Genomic DNA, 13,313 nt, shown 5'->3' with positions numbered 1-13,313 from the left:
TTTCGATGCAAAACGACGATTTCTCGCCGATTTTCGTTGTTTTCTGGCATGAATTTGCAAAGAAGAGCACGAAATCCACAAAATCATGACTTTTTACCAAGATTCAACGGCTGAATTGCAAGAAAACAGCAGAATTCTGCACGAAATCGTCAAAATTCTTAGAGAAAACCGCATATTTCGATGCAAAACGAAGATTTCTCGCCGATTTTCGTTGTTTTCTGGCTTGAATTCGCAAAGAAGAGCACGAAATCTACAAAATCATCACTTTTTACCAAGATTCAACGGCTGAATTGCAAGAAAACAGCAGAATTCTGCACGAAATCATCAAAATTCTTAGAGAAAACCGCATATTTCGATGCAAAACGACGATTTCTCGCCGATTTTCGTTGTTTTCTGGCTTGAATTCGCAAAAGAGCACGAAATCTACAAAATCATCACTTTTTACCAAGATTCAACGGCTGAATTGCAAGAAAGCAGCAGAATTCTGCACGAAATCATCAAAATTCTTAGAGAAAACTGCATATTTCGATGCAAAACAACGATTTCTCGCCGATTTTCGTTGTTTTCTATCTTGAATTCGCCAAGAAGAGCACGAAATCTACAAAATCATGACTTTTTACCTAGATTCAACGGCTGAATTGCAAGAAAACAGCAGAATTCTGCACGAAATCGTCAAAATTCTTAGAGAAAACCGCATATTTCGATGCAAAACGAGGATTTCTCGCCGATTTTCGATGTTTTCTGGCTTGAATTCGCAAAGAAGAGCACGAAATCTACAAAATCATGACTTTTTACCAAGATTCAACGGCTGAATTGCAAGAAAACAGTAGAATTCTGCACGAAATCATCAAAATTCTTACAGAAAACCGCATGTTTCGATGCAAAACGACGATTTCTCGCCGATTTTCGTTGTTTTCTATCTTGAATTCGCAAAGAAGAGCACAAAATCTACAAAATCATGACTTTTTACCAAGATTCAACGGCTGAATTGCAAGAAAACAGCAGAATTCTGCACGAAATCGTCAAAATTCTTAGAGAAAACCGCATATTTCGATGCAAAACGAAGATTTCTCGCCGATTTTCGTTGTTTTCTGGCTTGAATTCGCAAAGAAGAGCACGAAATCTACAAAATCATCACTTTTTACCAAGATTCAACGGCTGAATTGCAAGAAAACAGCAGAATTCTGCACGAAATCATCAAAATTCTTAGAGAAAACCGCATATTTCGATGCAAAACGACGATTTCTCGCCGATTTTCGTTGTTTTCTGGCTTGAATTCGCAAAAGAGCACGAAATCTACAAAATCATCATTTTTTACCAAGATTCAACGGCTGAATTGCAAGAAAACAGCAGAATTCTGCACGAAATCATCAAAATTCTTACAGAAAACCGCATATTTCGATGCAAAACAACGATTTCTCGCCGATTTTCGTTGTTTTCTATCTTGAATTCGCCAAGAAGAGCACGAAATCTACAAAATCATGACTTTTTACCTAGATTCAACGGCTGAATTGCAGGAAAACAGCAGAATTCTCCACGAAATCATCAAAATTCTTACAGAAAACCGCATATTTAGATGCAAAACGACGATTTTTCGCCGATTTTCGTTGTATTCTGGCTTGAATTCGCAAAGAAGAGCACGAAATCTGCAAAATCATGACTTTTTACCAAGATTCAACGGCTGAATTGCAAGAAAACAGCAGAATTCTGCACGAAATCATCAAAATTCTTACAGAAAACCGCATATTTCGATGCAAAACGACGATTTCTCGCCGATTTTTGTTGTTTTCTGGCATGAATTTGCAAAGAAGAGCACGAAATCCACAAAATCATGACTTTTTACCAAGATTCAACGGCTGAATTGCAAGAAAACAGCAGAATTCTGCACGAAATCATCAAAATTCTTAGAGAAAAGAAGAGCACGAAATCCACAAAATCATGACTTTTTACCAAGATTCAACGGCTGAATTGCAAGAAAACAGCAGAATTCTGCACGAAATCATCAAAATTCTTAGAGAAAACCGCATATTTCGATGCAAAACGACGAATTCTCGCTGATTTTCGTTGTTTTCTATCTTGAATTCGCAAAGAAGAGCACAAAATCTACAAAATCATGACTTTTTACCAAGATTCAACGGCTGAATTGCAAGAAAACAGCAGAATTCTGCACGAAATCGTCAAAATTCTTAGAGAAAACCGCATATTTCGATGCAAAACGACGATTTTTCGCCGATTTTCGATGTTTTCTGGCTTGAATTCGCAAAGAACAGCACGAAATCTACAAAATCATGACTTTTTACCAAGATTCAACGGCTGAATTGCAAGAAAACAGCAGAATTCTGCACGAAATCGTCAAAATTCTTAGAGAAAACCGCATATTTCGATGCAAAACGAAGATTTCTCACCGACTTTCGTTGTTTTCTGGCTTGAATTCGCAAAGAAGAGCACGAAATCTACAAAATCATCACTTTTTACCAAGATTCAACGGCTGAATTGCAAGAAAACAGCAGAATTCTGCACGAAATCATCAAAATTCTTAGAGAAAACCGCATATTTCGATGCAAAACGACGATTTCTCGCCGATTTTCGTTGTTTTCTGGCTTGAATTCGCAAAAGAGTACGAAATCTACAAAATCATCACTTTTTACCAAGATTCAACGGCTGAATTGCAAGAAAACAGCAGAATTCTGCACGAAATCATCAAAATTCTTAGAGAAAACTGCATATTTCGATGCAAAACAACGATTTCTCGCCGATTTTCGTTGTTTTCTATCTTGAATTCGCCAAGAAGAGCACGAAATCTACAAAATCATGACTTTTTACCAAGATTCAACTGCTGAATTGCAAGAAAACAGCAGAATTCTGCAGGAAATCATCAAAATTCTTACAGAAAACCGCATATTTCGATGCAAAACAACGATTTCTTGCCGATTTTCGTTGTTTTCTATCTTGAATTCGCCAAGAAGAGCACGAAATCTACAAAATCATGACTTTTTACCTAGATTCAACGGCTGAATTGCAAGAAAACAGCAGAATTCTGCACGAAATCATCAAAATTCTTACAGAAAACCGCATATTTCGATGCAAAACGACGATTTCTCGCCGATTTTCGTTGTTTTCTGGCTTGAATTCGCAAAGAAGAGAACGAAATCTACAAAATCATGACTTTTTACCAAGATTCAACGGCTGAATTGCAAGAAAACAGCAGAATTCTGCACGAAATCATCAAAATTCTTAGAGAAAACCGCATATTTCGATGCAAATCGACGATTTCTCGCTGATTTTCGTTGTTTTCTGGCTTGAATTCGCAAAAGAGCACGAAATCTACAAAATCATCACTTTTTACCAAGATTCAACGGCTGAATTGCAAGAAAACAGCAGAATTCTGCACGAAATCATCAAAATTCTTACAGAAAACCGCATATTTCGATGCAAAACAACGATTTCTCGCCGATTTTCGTTGTTTTCTATCTTGAATTCGCCAAGAAGAGCACGAAATCTACAAAATCATGACTTTTTACCTAGATTCAACGGCTGAATTGCAGGAAAACAGCAGAATTCTCCACGAAATCATCAAAATTCTTACAGAAAACCGCATATTTAGATGCAAAACGACGATTTTTCGCCGATTTTCGTTGTATTCTGGCTTGAATTCGCAAAGAAGAGCACGAAATCTGCAAAATCATGACTTTTTACCAAGATTCAACGGCTGAATTGCAAGAAAACAGCAGAATTCTGCACGAAATCATCAAAATTCTTACAGAAAACCGCATATTTCGATGCAAAACGACGATTTCTCGCCGATTTTTGTTGTTTTCTGGCATGAATTTGCAAAGAAGAGCACGAAATCCACAAAATCATGACTTTTTACCAAGATTCAACGGCTGAATTGCAAGAAAACAGCAGAATTCTGCACGAAATCATCAAAATTCTTAGAGAAAAGAAGAGCACGAAATCCACAAAATCATGACTTTTTACCAAGATTCAACGGCTGAATTGCAAGAAAACAGCAGAATTCTGCACGAAATCATCAAAATTCTTAGAGAAAACCGCATATTTCGATGCAAAACGACGAATTCTCGCTGATTTTCGTTGTTTTCTATCTTGAATTCGCAAAGAAGAGCACAAAATCTACAAAATCATGACTTTTTACCAAGATTCAACGGCTGAATTGCAAGAAAACAGCAGAATTCTGCACGAAATCGTCAAAATTCTTAGAGAAAACCGCATATTTCGATGCAAAACGACGATTTTTCGCCGATTTTCGATGTTTTCTGGCTTGAATTCGCAAAGAACAGCACGAAATCTACAAAATCATGACTTTTTACCAAGATTCAACGGCTGAATTGCAAGAAAACAGCAGAATTCTGCACGAAATCGTCAAAATTCTTAGAGAAAACCGCATATTTCGATGCAAAACGAAGATTTCTCACCGACTTTCGTTGTTTTCTGGCTTGAATTCGCAAAGAAGAGCACGAAATCTACAAAATCATCACTTTTTACCAAGATTCAACGGCTGAATTGCAAGAAAACAGCAGAATTCTGCACGAAATCATCAAAATTCTTAGAGAAAACCGCATATTTCGATGCAAAACGACGATTTCTCGCCGATTTTCGTTGTTTTCTGGCTTGAATTCGCAAAAGAGTACGAAATCTACAAAATCATCACTTTTTACCAAGATTCAACGGCTGAATTGCAAGAAAACAGCAGAATTCTGCACGAAATCATCAAAATTCTTAGAGAAAACTGCATATTTCGATGCAAAACAACGATTTCTCGCCGATTTTCGTTGTTTTCTATCTTGAATTCGCCAAGAAGAGCACGAAATCTACAAAATCATGACTTTTTACCAAGATTCAACTGCTGAATTGCAAGAAAACAGCAGAATTCTGCAGGAAATCATCAAAATTCTTACAGAAAACCGCATATTTCGATGCAAAACAACGATTTCTTGCCGATTTTCGTTGTTTTCTATCTTGAATTCGCCAAGAAGAGCACGAAATCTACAAAATCATGACTTTTTACCTAGATTCAACGGCTGAATTGCAAGAAAACAGCAGAATTCTGCACGAAATCATCAAAATTCTTACAGAAAACCGCATATTTCGATGCAAAACGACGATTTCTCGCCGATTTTCGTTGTTTTCTGGCTTGAATTCGCAAAGAAGAGAACGAAATCTACAAAATCATGACTTTTTACCAAGATTCAACGGCTGAATTGCAAGAAAACAGCAGAATTCTGCACGAAATCATCAAAATTCTTAGAGAAAACCGCATATTTCGATGCAAATCGACGATTTCTCGCTGATTTTCGTTGTTTTCTATCTTGAATTTGCAAAGAAAAGCACGAAATCTACAAAATCATGACTTTTTACCAAGATTCAACGGCAGTAGTAGGGTAGTGCCGGTTTCACTCCACGACCTTGTGGAGTGAAACCGGCATAGGTTTTGTGATGATAAGTCATTGCACTTTTCTAGAGTTATTAACCTATTGCTCATCTTTAAATATATTCATGTTTTTTTATCACGTTTATGCGCATTAGGTGTAAGGTTAAAAAAGAAACTTTCTCATTTATTAAAATTTTTATTGTTTTGGTTTAAAATAACTTGCAGGTACATGTTTTGCACCATGTTCTTCCTTTGCAATGATTTGAAACGAACATGCCATACATTTGGCATTTTCCATATCAGTCTCTCCATTGCACTTGGGACATTTAAATTTCACAGGCACTGGCATGTTCTTCGCTTTTCTGACTTTAGTCATAAGAATTTTCTGTTAAAATGAATAAACAAAACTCTATGCAAATTATTGTGGTGGTGTGGACAAGAATTTTTTGTAGTGGGGGACGATTTCAAATCGCCTTAAGAACGCCTCAGAAAAACGCCTTAAAACGCCTCAGAAAAACGCCTCAGAAAAACGCCTTAAAAACGCCTCACAAAAACGCCTTAAAAACGCCTCAGAAATACGACTTAAAAACGCCTCAGAAAAACGCCTCACAAAAACGCCTCAGAAAAACGCCTCACAAAAACGCCTTAAAAACGCCTCAGACAAACGCCTCAGAAAATCGCCTTTTGTAACGCCTTGAAAACATTAACAGGTTTTTTTCTAGTTTCAACGTTACATTGTGTTTGATATTTAATACTGGGTTGACATAAAAAAAATAAATAACAATGTTAAGTTTTCATTTTATTATTTTTTTTTTGTTTTATTATACAAATACAATTAGTTTAAAATGTTCCATTATTTTATTTTTCTTCAAATTCTATGTTGGTTGACCGTCCTGCAGGTCCCTTGCTTACTAGGAATATTTCTTTACCGTTTTCTAAGTCTTCATTTAATAATTTCACAGTGTCGTTCTTCTTGAATACTTCTGTAAACCTCTGGGGCAAGAGAGTTTTAAAATCTTGACATTTGACGCACACTTTGTCACCGTAACATGTTTCTATGATTTCAAAAGAAACAACTTGAAATGGTTTATTCACATCCAAAGACTTTACACTTATAAAATCTTCAAGGCGCAAGTCTTCATTCAAATTCTTTAAAAGTGAAGCCATTTCAATTGATGTTTGTTGGAGTGATTTGAAGTTAGATTAACTATTGTTTGTTAACAGACCGAGTTATATATGATTCAGGCACGTTCCTAAGCATGCGCTTTAGATATGAACACTCAGCATTTCCAGAAATGTGCAATTGTTGCGTGAAGTTCCGCAATACAATAAATATGCTGATTTTACTAAATTCACCAAGATGAGTCATTATGATGGCGATGATACGCCTGCGCCATAAATATCCTTTTATTATTTATACAGCCAGAGTTACTCTACCAATATTAATTTGTTTAAAGACTCACAATGTATTATCGGTTTAAAAAAAATGGTGGTGTGTTGTTTAGCGAAAAGAAATATATGAATCAATTAGGTAATTTAAATTTCGATGAAAGTGAAATGAAATTTTTCAACAGACAAGATTATTGCCTGCCATGTTACAAGAAAGAAAAAAATACTTGGAAATGTTTAGATCCAAACAAAGCTTTAGAGATTGAAGAGACAATAACCAATATGGATGTTGTGTGTGATCAAAGCGAATTGCAATGGCTTATTTCAAAATATGGAAAGGAGTGCGTTTCCTGCCATGAAGATTTCTTTGAAGTCTCTGAGGTAGATCCGCACAACACATCGCCAGTGAAAACAAAGTTTTATTGATACGAATATAAATAAAAATTATTATCATTAAATTGTGTTTTATTTACAAGTAAAAATACTACAATGTAACATGTTATAATTATTTTATGGAAAACATAGATTACAATTAAAGGAAACAACTATGAATAATTTATTACATAAATTTTACACTACGCTAGTATTATCTATCCAACTGTTAAACTTTTTATCGAATCCCAACCACTTTACATATAATTTATTTCCTTTTTTTTTTAATACTTTTTCTATCAGATACACATCTTGATGCTTAACTTTCTGCAGTTCCATTTCATAAAATCCTCCTAAGATTTTTTCACCTTTGTCATCTTGAAGTAGATAGGTTGTTGGATTAGTTAGCTTGATTTGTCGCACAACAAATATTTCATTGGACCAATTTGGAGTATATCCTTTATCAAAAATTCCTCGATATTTGCTTATTCTTACATGATCACCTTTATGGAACTTATTTTTATTGGTAGCATATTTAATGTTGGTGTATATTGCTTTTAAAATAGATTTTTCGTTTTTTATATTTACTTCAGCAGGCTTCATTTTGATAGTCCTGTGGTAAGAATTGTTATATTGGTTAACAGTCCTTTCCAAAATATCCAGCCATTTATAGTTTCCTTGTAGACTGAATTGCTTCCACATTAAATTCTTTAAGGTTCTATTTACTCTTTCAACAATTGATGCTTTTTTAGTACTAAAAACGCTATAATGATTTATGTGATACTTTTTCATTAAAGTTTTAAAATTATTATTGTAAAATTCTGTTCCATTATCTGTTTGGATATGTTTTGGTTGAGTTTTAAATGTACCCAAAATATGACTCATAGCATTTGTAACTTCCGGAGCAGATTTTGTTTTAAGTTTACTTGCCCACACATATTTTGAAAAACAATCAATTACTATTAGAATGTATTTGTAACCTCTATTTTCCTTTGCATATTTAATCATTTCAACAAGGTCAGCTTGAAGTGTTTCATTTAGTCCTTTAATCACAATACGTCTTCTTTTAAAATTAACTCTTGCCGGTTTATGTAATTCATCTACAACATCTTGTTTTGTGGAAGAAATTTTCTGCTTTGAAGTTTTCATTTTGTCTGAACTTGTTTATGATACAAACTTTCTGATGTAACTGATGTTGTCTCAAATTCAACCGGACACTTTACGACCATTTCGGCATAAAAATTCTTGTTAATCAAACTTGAAAATGAAAGTCTATCACCATTTTTTAACTGAAGACTTAAAAGTTCAGTTTTTAAATATGGAATAATATCATTTACACAAGTTGCTATTTCATCATCAGATAATTTTACACTCTTAATACACCCAAATTCAACGGAAAAACATATTCAGTGTTTCCAGACATTAAAACAAATTTATTTTTTATCATTTTAGTTGCATGATATGTTAATATTACATTATAGTACAAATAATGTGAGACATCATCGTCTTTATCTGTATTGTAAATTACATTTAGAGGATGTTTAGATATATGACGTCCAAATTTATCTAATGTCATTTTAAACTATTACGTTAGCTTCCCGTAATTCTTCAATGATCGAGATAATTTCGTTATTTTGACTTGTATTGCCCGCTGTCTGAGATGCAACTAACAATCGTAGTCTATCGACTAACTCATTTGGATCATTCCAATAAACATAATCCACAGAGTTTAAATTAACCTCTTTCAACATTCCTTTACCAATCAATTTCTTGTTTTTTAGTGTTTTTAGTGGAGAGTTTGTTAATCCGGGAGCAACAATATTCCTATATTTATCTGACCTTGAACCAGCAATTTTATCATCAGGATTGAAATTTTTTCTAGCAGCACAACTAATGCTTATGATTTTGTTATAATTTTCTAAATCATCATTTATATAATTTAAAGGCTTATTTTTAAACAACAATTCATATAAGCCGATTGTTCCCTTGTAAGTATTATTTCTGACTTCTATATCAGGACCAATAAAATTTACTGGTTCACGTCCTATATAATATTTTTCACCATAACTGTCATGACGAATTCCGGTTCTATGATCAAACTCCTTTTTACCATCATGATGCATTTCATCAATGTACCTTCTTGGAAGTTCATGAAAATCGTTCATCCATTCTTTATACACTGGAGTATCAATAAAGCTTGCAATATTTTGCTTACTCTCTAATACAGAATTTTCTAAAATTTCATCAAATGAAAAATTTTGTTCTTTGTGAGGGTTATGTTCAGCAATTGTTGAGGTGTGTAAAAACGATGTATCTTTAGATGCGGCTTGATGAAAATCCCCATCTTTGTTTTGTTCAATTTTTGATCTTATTGGTGAGAGTGTCTCATTTTCACCTTTGAGGAGATGAATACGCTTTTTGATTTTATCTACTTTTAAAGAAATTCTCTTAGGTGTAGTTGGAGATAGGTGTAGTTGAGTTAATAATTTCTTTTTAGGAGTACTCGAAACAGTAGGATTAGTTGTAAACTCATTAGACTGTTTTGGTTCTAATTTATCTGCAATGTTTTTTAAATGACTTGTAATTGGTAAAAAAGAGTTTTCATGATTTTCTTGGCTTTCTTTAAGCAACTGTAATTTTTGTTGAAGAATTTTTCGTATTTCGATGAGTTTTTTTGTGAGTTCTAAACTATTCTCTAAATCCATAATATACACGAGTATAGAAAGCTATAGTAAGCACAAAGGTTTTTTAAAGACTAAGTTAATCACTTGTTTTCATACACATATATTCGTTTCTTATTTGTCTTTCTTCTTGTTTTAACGGTTCTATAAAAGAATCTAATTTTAGTCTATACCGTCCAGCATTTACATCACTATCTTTGTCTATCGTCAAAAAGCCATGCTTTTCTTTCCAACAAAGAGAACACATTTCTTTGAATTGTTTAAAGTCAATATCACTGTTTACATTGTCATTATAGATATGACGTAAATTTAAGTTATCCTGCTCAAATATAATTAATAAATTTGCATTATCTCGAATTAAATGTTTTGGAATTCTCGTGTACGTTTGACACAAATAAAAACAATCCACTTGTTTATGGCGCCCCATACTAAAATATTCTCTAATAATATTTTGTTTATCACAAGCTACATCATCAAAAACAAAAATTGAATTTGATTTTGCTTGATGCGGTGGCGGTATATTATCGTTTACATCTTTAAATGAGAAAAAATTCATTCCTTTAATGGATTTTAATAACTTTTCTAAACGACAGTATTTTGGTTGAAATAATGATTTTGAAAAAACATAAACGTTTTCAAATTTTAACCCATTTGGATGCTCAATTAAACTTATCATAACATTGGTTTTTCCACAATTAGAAGGTCCGACTATAAGACATCTTATTGTAGAAGGTAACAATTCACCATGTTTTTTATATCTATTTTCCAGATTATCATCATGGTTGATGACTGGTAATCTAACTTGTTGCTTAACCACATTCATATTCGTTGTTACTGTTCGTCAAGCTGTTATTAAACTGAATACCAATATTCATATCAGTAGTAAACGATCAGGAGTCAAACGGTGTGCATGTGATGCTTCAAAAGGTATAAAATGCTATCAGACCGGTCACAAAAAAACAGTTTAAGTAGAACCTCTGAAAAGGTGTATTACGGTGGAGGGCTTGTAAATTCAGCGATTAACAAATTACCCTTTGAATTACACATTCCTGGCTATCAATTTTGCGGTCCTGGAACCAAACTAGCTAAACGTTTAGCCAGAGGAGACAAGGGTATTAACAAATTAGATGAAGCTTGTAAATCTCATGACATAGCATACAATAATCACAAAGATTTAGAAGAGCGACACAAAGCTGATAAAATTCTTTACGAACAAGCTGTCGATAGATTTCGTTCAACAGACGCTAATTTTGGAGAAAAAGCTGCCGCTGCTGGTGTTGCAACGGTGATGAAAGCAAAAACCAAACTTGGTATGGGTTGCAATTTAAAATTAAAGAAACCAACACGAAAATCTCAAAGAAGAAAACATAAAAGAAAAAATGGAAAAGCTTTGAATTTCAAGGACTTAGTAAATCATGCAAAACAAATTTTAAAAAATAAAAATTATAAAAACACTACAACTGCACTTAAAAGTGCGATTGCTGAAGTCAAAAAAATTAAGGGAACGAAGAAAATAAAACCAGACAGAATTATTCCAGTTCCAAAAACTGGTGGATTTTTACCATTGTTACCAATTTTCGCCGCTTTAGGAGCATTGGGATCACTAGGCGGAGGTGCCGCTGCAATAGCAAAAACTGTGAATTCTGCAAATGCTGCCAAAGAGCAGTTAAAAGAGAATCAACGTCATAATCAAGCAATGGAAACTATTGCGGTGGGAAAATCTGGCAAAGGATTATATTTAAAACCATACAAATCAGGTTTTGTTTTTTTTTTAAAACCTGCAATAAACAAAAAAGGTTTCCGTTAAAACTACCTAAACGAGCACTTACAAATGTAGATTTGATTAAATATGTAAAACTTTTAAAAATTCCACATTTTCGAGGAATATTTATGAGAAACTCATTACCTACCAAAACCGTAAATGTCAAAGAATGTGGAATAATTAACTTAGATGATTGTAATGGTCCTGGAACACATTGGACAGCATATAAAAAAAATTGCAATAAAATTATTTACTTTGATAGTTATGGAAATCTGCAACCTCCAAAAGAATTGATTAATTATTTGCAAAGTGCGGGCTCTTGTAGCATAACATATAATCATAAAAATTTTCAAAATTATAATACATATAATTGTGGTCATTTGTGCTTAAAATTTCTATATAACTACACACCAACTTAATGTTTAATTAGTAGTGACTCGGTTGTAACCAGAATAACTTTAATATGTCATTTACTGTAACATTAAGTGGAAGAAATTCCATACTTAATAGCAAATTTTATCCTCCATTATGTTTGGAAAACAATAATTTTGTGATGGGTTTAACAAATCTTCAGACCTATAATTCATTTCCAAATATTGATAAAACTAATAACAAATTTTACTTTAAATTGGAAAATAAACAACTATGTTGTATAAGCTTAGATGAGGGTTCTTATGAAATTGATGATATTAGTTCATGTTTAGACAAGAAACTAACTGATTATGTAACAAAGTTTTATGGCACTTCGATCAACCCTAAAAAGAAGCGGAAATTATTACCAAAAGTATTAATTAAAGGAAATAATAACACGTTAAAAACTGAAATAAAGTGTACGTTTGATATTGATTTCACCCATAAAGATTGTATTGCAACTCTTTTGGGTTTTAAACCACAAGAGCTAAAGAAAAATATTAATCATTTTTCTGAATTTCCTGCAAAAATTCTCAAGTTGAACGCTCTATGTGTAGAGTGTAACGTTGTATCAAATTCTTTCAGAAACGGAAAAGAAGTGCACATAATTCACGAATTTTTTCCAAATGTTCCACCTGGCTATCGAATCGTGGAAATTCCTAGAAATGTTATTTATTTACCAATCAACACGCAGCAAATTGATGAAATAGTACTTAAAATAACAGATCAAGATGGTAATTTAGTTAATTTCAGAGAAGAAGTCATAACAGTAAGACTACATTTGAAAAAAGTGTAAGAAAATGGGTTTATTGTTTAACACAACATCTAAACAGGAATTTTCTTTGAAACCTAAACTACCTCAATATATAAATAAGTCAAGGAAAACATTATTCAGTACTAATCTGATGTGCAACGGATTAACATCCAGAAACAAAAAATTTTTAGAGTCGTTAGGCTTGACCGTAAAGACTTCAAATCAAAAATGAATTACGAAAACCTAAATGTTAACGATAAAGCTGTATTTGATTCAGCAATAACTTACGCCGAAAGACGTACACATAAACCTTACACTAATGATTCATTTGGAAATAATGATACAATCAGGATTCCTATAGAACAGCAGAATTTGTACACGCTACCATCTCATAGTTCATTGTATATAGAAGGAAAAGTGGATGTGTTTAAAGAAAATAATGAACCTGTTTCACCTTTAGGTGTAAAATTCGCAAATAATGGTGTTCTATTATTGTTTGATGAAATACGTTATGAAATTTGTGGACAACCTGTAGATCGAATTAGAAATCCTGGA

The sequence above is a fragment of the Gnatocerus cornutus genome, unplaced genomic scaffold (assembly GCF_029298725.1).
Source record: "Gnatocerus cornutus isolate USDA-ARS CGAHR unplaced genomic scaffold, icGnaCorn1.1 ctg00000036.1, whole genome shotgun sequence".
Taxonomy (NCBI): Eukaryota; Metazoa; Arthropoda; class Insecta; order Coleoptera; family Tenebrionidae; genus Gnatocerus; species Gnatocerus cornutus.
This window is presented reverse-complemented; position numbering follows the sequence as displayed.